The 9,670-nt window shown below is 28.3% G+C and overlaps 1 protein-coding gene across 1 annotated transcript in view; it reads left to right on the top strand.

Annotated features, from left to right (window-relative positions):
- LOC107436844 (cGMP-inhibited 3',5'-cyclic phosphodiesterase 3A) overlaps positions 1-9,670 on the top strand; it is a 605,033-nt gene that overhangs the window by 135,140 nt on the left and 460,223 nt on the right. The gene's annotated exons all lie outside the window — the stretch shown is intronic.

The raw sequence follows: 9,670 nt of genomic DNA, 5'->3' as shown, positions 1-9,670 counted from the left end.
TCCTAGATCTACTATTAGGAGAAATTTGCTTATGTGGAGGAATTTTCGACGGAACTAACCTACATTTGCGTTACATGGAGAGGAAAACCATGGAAATCTCCCACAGTTAGACCGAAGGCATCGGGACTCTAACCAATGATATTTCTACCACTGATGATGTTTCACGTCAGCTCTGTGGTGGGTGCAAGCCGGATGTGGAATTCATATCGACCAGCTATTGCTGGAATTCGAACCCTGTTCACCTCATTGGATTGAAGTCTTGGGTCAATATAATGATAAGCCACATTTTCAAATTGTGTGTGTTTTTAAGAGTGCTATTGGTGTAAAACACCATTATTCCCACGTCGGCATGTTTCTGTATATTGAGCTTTCTTTATTAAAATTCCAGGAAATTTGTAAAGTTTCATTCTGGAAATAATACCAAGAAACAGTTTGATATAAAATCTATCCCTTTTGAAAAAAATATGGCACTATATTACACCAAGTCTTACGGTTTGCACACATGCTTTTTAAAATAATGTAAAAAATTTGGATACTTATATGTGCTCAAACCTCGGGCTACCAAAGTGGGCGAGCCAACTCCTCCACAGAGGAGATTATCCTCAGAGATGCTTTTTACCAGACCATCGCCAATTGGCCATTGTGTAGCTCTAGCGCGAAGTAATTAAACTACTATTACTACTGTTCAAATCTTTTTTTCTTCTTTTCTTTCTTCGCCTGCACCGTTCTATTCAGAACAATTCTTGCACTGCATTTGGGGTGGATATCCATTTCATAGTAAGTCGAGATAGAAGTGAATTTTTTTTTTATATTTCTTTTGCAGATGCAAAAAACTAGAGAATGCATGCTTGGATTTTTATCGAAACAGGTGAAGCAGGCGGAACTCATTTTCGATTTCAGAATTTGGAAATCGGAAATAAAGCGGATATTTTCTAACAATAGAATTCATTTAAAAACAGTTTGACACTTCGAGTAGTGTGATAGTTCTTTATTATATAGAATATATATTCACAAAATATATTTTACTTCATTTTCTTAAGCAGCCGGGAGAAAGTTTTTTGTTTACTTGAAAGTCGAAATGAATTTGACATTTAAGATTTATTAGGAAAAACATTTGTGGAGAGAATACCAATACCAATTTATCGACCAATAGCCTTTATGATTTAAAAAAAACATTAGTTCAGGTTATACCGTGCAAGTGTATGCCGGGAAACAACATTAATATGCATTGTTATAACATTTACCATGACACTTGGTTGCTATTAATAACATGATTAGTCACGCAGTTATGAATGAATCATTATTTGGCGAAAAATTGCCTAGTATTCTCCACCCTTTCTGAGGTAAGTCTTCTAGAGTTTTTAGATCCTACGTATTAATCTCTAGATTTTTTTAAAGTTTGAAGGCCATTGCCCGGTATTTCCTACATTGACTTTTTTTCTAAATCTGTCCTCGGGGAAAAATTTGTAGCCATACATAAAATAATATAAAGTTAAATTATATCAACTGCTTAAAAAATAAATTTCAAGTCGGAAAATAAAAAGACTGTTTCCTAATTTAGAAATGGAATACATATTTTGTCTAATTCGCTTATCTAGGATAGTGTTCCTGATATCTAACTTCAGCGGAGAGTTACTGCAATGGCTTCAAAATTGTCTGAAACATTGGGGTTGTGAAAGATAAACATGGTAGAATGTTCACCACACTTGGCGACGCATGCTTCCAATCTCATTTCATTCCTCCTAATTGGGAACTTTTAGCATGCACAATAATTTTTTTTTATACTAGTGTTCTTTTTATTTTTGATTATATTTTTTAATATCATGCGATGTTTGAGTTAAAAATGTGTTTAAGAGAGTGAATTATTGGCAATTTTATACATAAAAAAATAGATTAGTAAATTATTATTTCAATAACACATTTTTTAAATCCTTAACTTGATAAAAAAAAATACCCTTCTACTTAACTGCTAAATTTTTATTAAATCAAAGGTATTTATACAAAGGAATTTCGATGGAAGAATGTGTGTGAACTTTGCACTCAAAATTTAGATTATTTTCTGACAGGACACTCAAAACCGAGCTGGAGAACAAAGTAAAATCCTATAATTTTTCAATCGCAGAATTTATCATGATCTAATCAAAGAAAAGTTATCGCCAACCACAATTTCCTAACCAGATAAAAACTGGACAGAACACTCAGATCATTTTTGACGACAATGATCATTTCCTGATCACTGCATTTAGAATTTATTACCATACTATCCCAGAATTAATGGATCATTTGTAAAAATTTCAACCATTTTCTGAAAACCTAGAGTGTCTAAATCTCATCTAAAGCACCAAGCCTAATGACAAATTAAATAATAATTGTTTGCTGACAACTTGAAGCAAAATTGATCGCAACCTTATCACCACCAAATATTTAAAGTTAATTGAAATTTAGACTACTGTCCGATTAGCTGGAGTGCCTACATCATAAATGGAGCTTTGTACTCGATAATATCTGAATTTTCAATTGTTTCCTGGCTATTACATGCTGATTTTATATAAATAGTATTAGCATAACGAGTTCATCTTCAATTCAAATTTTAACTACGTTATCACTAGTTAAAAATATTGATTTTTGACTGTATTATTTTAAATCTATTGATACTTATAATTCTTCTGATTTAAAAATGTGGTCCTTCTAGTCGCCAGTGGCATCTGATAACAAATATATTCAAAATATTAATAAATATATTGCGTTCTTTTTCATTGCATTTGTTTAAATTTACTATGTGTTTAAAATATCAATAAAACAAAAAAAGTTTAAAAAAATAATAAATTTTAAAAATTGCTACTAATTAAAATAGATTGCAAAATTTAAAAAAAAATTGTTTCAAATTTTAATTATTATTTTCAGTTTTTTTATTATCATTTACACGACGTACGCTTTAAAAATTAATCTTCTGCCCTGTCGAAAAACTTGTATTTGTCCCCAACTGTCCCATCCAACTCAAACAGAAATACTTATTGACTCTAATCTTCTTTTTTTTTCTATCTACTCTTAAGGTTCTAAGACGAAAAATGAATTAAAGCAAATTTGAAAATGCAATAAACTTTCACATTTTGCATCTTGCAACAAATTGTGGTTTGAGAAAATTCCCTAAATTATTGTTTATAACATGACAATTCAATATGAATTTTATGTTTGGCTTAACTAAACTTATTTTTATTAATAATTTAATTGTATTCGTTTAAAGTACTCAAAATATTTTGTATACCATCCAACAAAATGAGTGAAAATATTTTTTAACTAAATGAATACCAGTTCTATGTTCGGGGTGAGATAAAAGTTAAAGATCCATGAATTAGTATTAATCACTGCTACAAGAATAATGCTCAAACTGAGAGACATATGCCGACATAGTTAATTATGCTAAAACGCATCCATTTTTATCATTTATTGCTTTTCCCGTTAGCGTAATGTTATCAAAATAAGCAAACATTTTTTTAGAAGATCATCCCTTCAAAATAAAGATGAGTTATTTTTATCATCCTCATAATGCTATTGTTATGTCAATTCCTGATAGTCAAAAATTGTCATAATCAAAAGTTTTTTCCTGTGCATATTCCTTCTGGCAAGCTGTAGGAACCTATTTCTACAGAAGTACCTTGGTACCAATCGTATTACATTTAGCATTTATGGAAAAAAAACCCAATTAACTTAATAGTAGATGTGCCTACTACCAAAATTAACCAAGCAACAATGGTGTCAAAAATAATAAGGTGGTTTTTGATGATTTTTCTAGATGAATAAGCACATTTTCTTCAGTAATTTTGCATTTTAATACAATTTTTTTCTTCTAATTTCAATTAGTGTCTATTACCAAAATTGATTAAGCATCATTGGCATCAATAACAATATGGTTATTTTTTATGGTTTATACCTGCGAATGAATACCATTTCTCCATTAATTTAATCTTTTAATACAAAACTTTCTTATTAATTTCAATTTGTTCTTATTATCAGAATTAATTAATTGTATTTATCAAATTGCATTAACAACGACACTAATACTTTTATAATCATTTTTGGCAATCGGTTCTTCCCTCAAATGCCGTGAAAAATTGCCAAACTATTATTGACGCAAGTAATATTAAATTATTTGTAATATTAAATACATTTGATAACAAGTATTTTATTTTAATTTTATAAACGTTGTTGAACAGCAGACCCAATTTTGGATTTACGACTACAAATGTTCAACTCCGTAGCCTTGTAATTTTGAACCCAATCCGAAAGACAAGGGAACTCCTGGATCAAATATTGGGAAAAATTTGTCTGCGTAGAGGACTTTTAAATGGAACTAACCCGGATTTCCGCTACATTTCTGTAGACCAGTTTTAAACGATTTTTTCTTAAACTTCAAAGCAAGAATTTTGTACTTAATTTCAAATTGCTCGGAAAATTTTATTTAATTTTATAGAATTTTTCTTAGAGTTATAGCAAAAGAACGTAAGAAAAAAAAAGTTTTTTATTTTTTTTTATTTTATAAAAATGTCCCCAGCTCCCTAAATATTTAAGCTAGGCTTATCAATTATTGTGTAATTATTTTACATAATAACCAAAATAACTCTCACGAGATTTAAATCTATTGATATAATTTTGGCATAAGTTGTTGAAAAACGTTTGCAATTTATTGTTGATCCCTCAGACCTCTAAAATCATTAAATTTCATTGATATGTATGAGAAATCGCATGATCTAAACACTTCTGAAGTTGTAAAATAGTTTACGTTCTAGTTGTAAAAAGTATTTCTGGAGAAATATGAAAAAAAGTATTAGTGTAGAGGTTTTTTCATTATTTTGGCCTCCATCTGTATGTGGTTATAATATTTTCCTGGATATAGGATTTAATGTAAAGTTTTGTTACAAACTAAATACGGATTGTTTTTCGAAAGTTTTGTTCTGTGTTAGATAGTATGTAATAATTTGAAGGGAAATAAACATTATTTGTGGGTCTTTTCTCCACAGTCAAATCTCCAACCACATCTAATACAAAGTACTAGCATTTTGAGTGTACGACTCGAAACATATCACTTTAATGTTCCCATTCTTTAATATTCACATATCACATTTCTATATAATCGCATTAATTTATTTAACGTATATTTTTGAAAAATTAAACGCACATAGGACGTATTATGTTCAATAACTTGTTCTTAAACTTAAATTTTTTAAAAACATTATTATAATTAAATTTCATTTCCCTTTTGATAGAAAAAATAATAACAGGTTTTACAAAAGCCGATACATAACATTTTATATCCAAATAAAATCATAGGTATCAAGCTGTACTGAAGATACAGTTTATATTAAAAGAAAAGATTTATTTAAAACATCAACGAAACATAAAAAAAGCTCATATCATTTCTAATTTCCGTAAGGGATTAGTACACTGCTTTAAATAAAATAAAAGCAATCTCATCGAAAAAATCAATGAACTCTTTGACTTTCCAAAATTGTCTGCCTTTCTTAAATTTTTTCTTATCTCTTCTATTAATGATAGTATTAGCTGCATATTTTAGGGACTCTGTATTACATTTTGTTATTTTACAAAAACCTGGCTGATTTAACGAAGTTTGGTCATATTTCGTTGCCTTTTTTTCCAAATAATTTTTAATATTTTCATCTCTTTCTCAAACAAAAACTGTTTTTGTTGAAGTCATTAATAAATCTGAGTATAACAGTGCTTATATTAAAATCATTAATAAATCTTCTTAATTTAAATCAAGACAGCAAATTTTTCCAGTTCTTTTCATATAGTGTTGATTTTTAGCCCTTTTTCTAATTTTCTGATTGTAGATAAATTGCTGCTCAGAATTCGGTATTTTTTATAAAGTTTAAATGTGTACTAGAAGAAGAATATCACAAACACCCCATGGCCTGTGACGTCAGCGCCAGCTGATCGTTCATAAGCAAAATGACGTTTTAATGTTAAGTTAAATACTTCAAAATAAATTAGAATGTTAATTAACTGGAAGCTAATTAAATACAGCTCCGTATTGGATTTCGAATATGTTGAAATATAATTCTTTCTCGTCTGCGTCTTTTACTTTATTTCGATTTATTATTTCTGAACTTTATTGTAACCGTGATGCATTTGTTTTGTACCTGGCAACTTCGGTGCATAATGAGTTTGTTTATGCTCTACATGGCTACATACATGTGTTTCTGTTAAGTAGGAAATATATAGGGAAAGAGATGAAATCTTAGTGTAAGAATATAGAATGTGTCACTTAATAGAATTAATACCTGACGAACTTGGTTTACTCAAACAACAAACAAATGCTATGTTTCACTAACCAATCAGGATCGAGATGCTCCCTCTACGTCACTATCCCATTATCAGAGAATCTTACAAAAATTTAAGCTAAGCTCTTCTTGTCTAGAACGAAATTTTGTTTGAACAAGAAATTCTTTTATTTTTTAGATATTATATATTTAGCCGCTGCTTTGAATAGATTGCTTTTTTTCGGCAAAAGCTATTTTTGATCCTAAAAGTTTACTTTTTTTTGGAAATTTCATCGGAGGAATAAAATGATGCATCACTTTAATATTTAAATTTTGTGGGATTTTTTATGACGTCTATAAAAAGTAGCATAGATAGTGATTATTTTAAGTTAAACGTTAAAAAAACAACTCTCTGTTTTACATACCATTAACATTGAAACAACTGCATTACAGGCGGATTAAGGATTTGAATCAACTTTCAGAAAATAGTAAATAAACCTTGATGTTATTCAAAGATTTTCCTGAGTGATCTAGGAGCTGTTAAGAACAACTAACGCAATTTATACCCACATCACCTAGCCAAGTCTGTCACCAAACTACCTATATTTCACCAAGCTACTGCTTTAAACTACTCTTATCTCTAAGCACTTAAGCTTTCTCTGAAGCTATGGCGAGCTTTCACCACCGCCAGGTGATTATTCAGAGAAAACAAGCCTTTTATATTTTTATCACTTTTCACACTTCGGGAAAATGGTTTAACAACTCCCGTCGCCTAAGTTCTTTTTCACGCGCCAACAAACTATGACGTCAGATATAGAAGTTTTTATGATGACAGATTCATTTGGGTGCAAGAGAGTGTGAAAAAATAAAACCTGAAGGTTGGAAGAAAAAAACTGAAGTTAAAAAAAAAAAAACCGAGTTGTGTGGTAAGATTGTTTGCAGAGCTGTTGATCAAACAAAATGATAACATCAACAAAACGGATCTGTCAAATTTCCGTTTCTTCCGAAAACATAATTTTAACAATGTTTCGAGACATTCTCTTAATATAGTTGCGTTTCTGACTAAAGTTTAGTTTTTTTTCCATAGATATTGAGATCTTTTTGAAAGAAATGGCGAAATTTTAATTGCGTTATGGGTTGCCTTTTAAAAATTAACGGTAACGAAATGGGAATTAAAACATTATGCAACTTACGTCACATGAGAAGTTATTTAATAATATTGTTATTCGAACAAATTACGCTGTTTTCAATATATGAATTCAAAACTTAACTGTTGTTATTCCATGTGTCTGGTGAAATTTCATTTTCTCACAAAATTTTTTCTCACATTTTTTTAGTTTTTTTTCAATGTAGTAATAGGCAACTTCTTAATAAAATAATTTTCAACATGATTGCGTTTTTTATTGCAATAATAGACGATTTTGAAAATAATTTTTTTAATATTATTGTGTCTCCCAGTACTATGTTAGTAAACATAAGTAAATTTATCGCTAATCGATTCTTGGCACCATGTGATTACGAAAGATGAACTCCAAACTCGATGAAAAGACGCTGTGAAGCTGTCTTAAAAATTAAGGGTTATCCTACTAAGTATTGATTGTGTAAGTATCACTTTAAAAAAATGCAAATCTAATTTAGATCTTACTATTAATTGCATAACGTTTTTTGTAATACAGATATTGTAATACTGTATTTATTATTAAATTCTACATTAAATTACTTTCAATTTGATATATAAACGTTTGTATTTAAGTGAAAATTAATGTATTCTACAAGCACACAAAGTTGAAAAACATGAAACTTTCAAAAAGTGTCCACACTTTTGGCCGACACTGTATATATATATATATATATATATATATATATATATATATATATATATATATATATATATATATATATATATATATATATATATAGCAAATGTGATTGGTTGCAAATCTGAAATAATGATGCGTTTTTTTAACTAATCCTTTTATATTTTTTAATTGCTATGATTGAAAACAAAAGCTTGCATCGATAATAATTTTGAAAATTGTTTTGACAACTATTTTTTTTTGTAAATTACTGAAAGTCAATCCATTTAGTTGTTTACTTATTTCTACAAGAAGAAAGAGGATTTTATCGCTCGAAATGTTTAAAATTTTTCATCACCGTACGTAAATATAATTTACTTAACAGACTTTAAAATGGAAATATAAAATAAGATAACACAACTTCGTGAAATTTAGTGACTGAATTATTTATATCCAATTATCTAATTCGTGTGTTTTAGAACCAATTCGCAGTTATTCTAGAAACGGCAATTCCTATATGCCCACCAGTCAATCAATAAAGATTAGAGCTTAAGGAATAGTTGAACTCACTAATTAGTATTTTAATTAATCATTAGTTAGGGTTTATAATATTTTTAAGTTATATTTCAAATAAACGTATTTATTTTATCTAAATATATATATATATATATATATATATATATATATATATATATATATATATATATATATATATATATATATATATATACAACAAAATAAATAAATACAAGAAAGCACGAAGAAAGTTAAGAAAAACAATAAGTTTCATTTATTGCGCATAAGCTGCAAGTAAACGAAACTCATTAGATAAGTTCAAAATGATGATAAAACAAAGGAAAATTATAGGCATATGCAAAAGGGGGGGGGGAAATACTAATGAAAAAAATATCAAACAACCGATTAAAAAAAAGAAAAAAAAGGATGAAAATTTTTAAAAAAGCCGGAAAATAAAAGATATAATATTTTCATCAGCCCACACGATTATATCCGCAAAAAAGAGTGCTTTCTGATATTGTATCAATATAGCCAAAGCAAAATATATTAATATAATAGTGTGAGGAGCACTCAAAAATTTTTTTTACAAAGGTTACAACAAATAAAATAGAGCAGAAAAAGTAAAAATAACGCGAAAAAACAGAAAATAAAATTTAAAAAAAAAAAAAACAGTATAAAACAAAGCAAAACTATAAAGCTTGTAGCGAAATCAGATGTACTTACATGAACGGGAAATTTTTCAAAAATAATTCAAATTAAAAAAAAAAAAAAAAAAAAAATATTATATTATATATTATATATATATATATATATATATATATATATATATATATATATATATATATATATATATATATATATATATATATATATATATATATATATATATATATATATATATATATTGTCACGTAGAATAAATAAGACTTAGTCTATAAAGTACGAGAGCTTTATTCAACACCTACAAAGTAACGTGAACAAAGTAACTGGGGCCTCGGCTTGAGACACTCAGTCTTTTATAGGAATAATAACAGGAAGTGATAGGAACAGGAAATGATATGCTAGAACATTCTAGAAACT

Source organism: Parasteatoda tepidariorum, chromosome 6, assembly GCF_982258835.1.
Source record: "Parasteatoda tepidariorum strain Cologne lab strain chromosome 6, Ptep-v5.0, whole genome shotgun sequence".
Classification (NCBI taxonomy): Eukaryota; Metazoa; Arthropoda; class Arachnida; order Araneae; family Theridiidae; genus Parasteatoda; species Parasteatoda tepidariorum.
The sequence above is the reverse complement of the archived record's forward strand: the minus strand, read 5'-3'. Positions and strand labels throughout refer to the sequence as shown.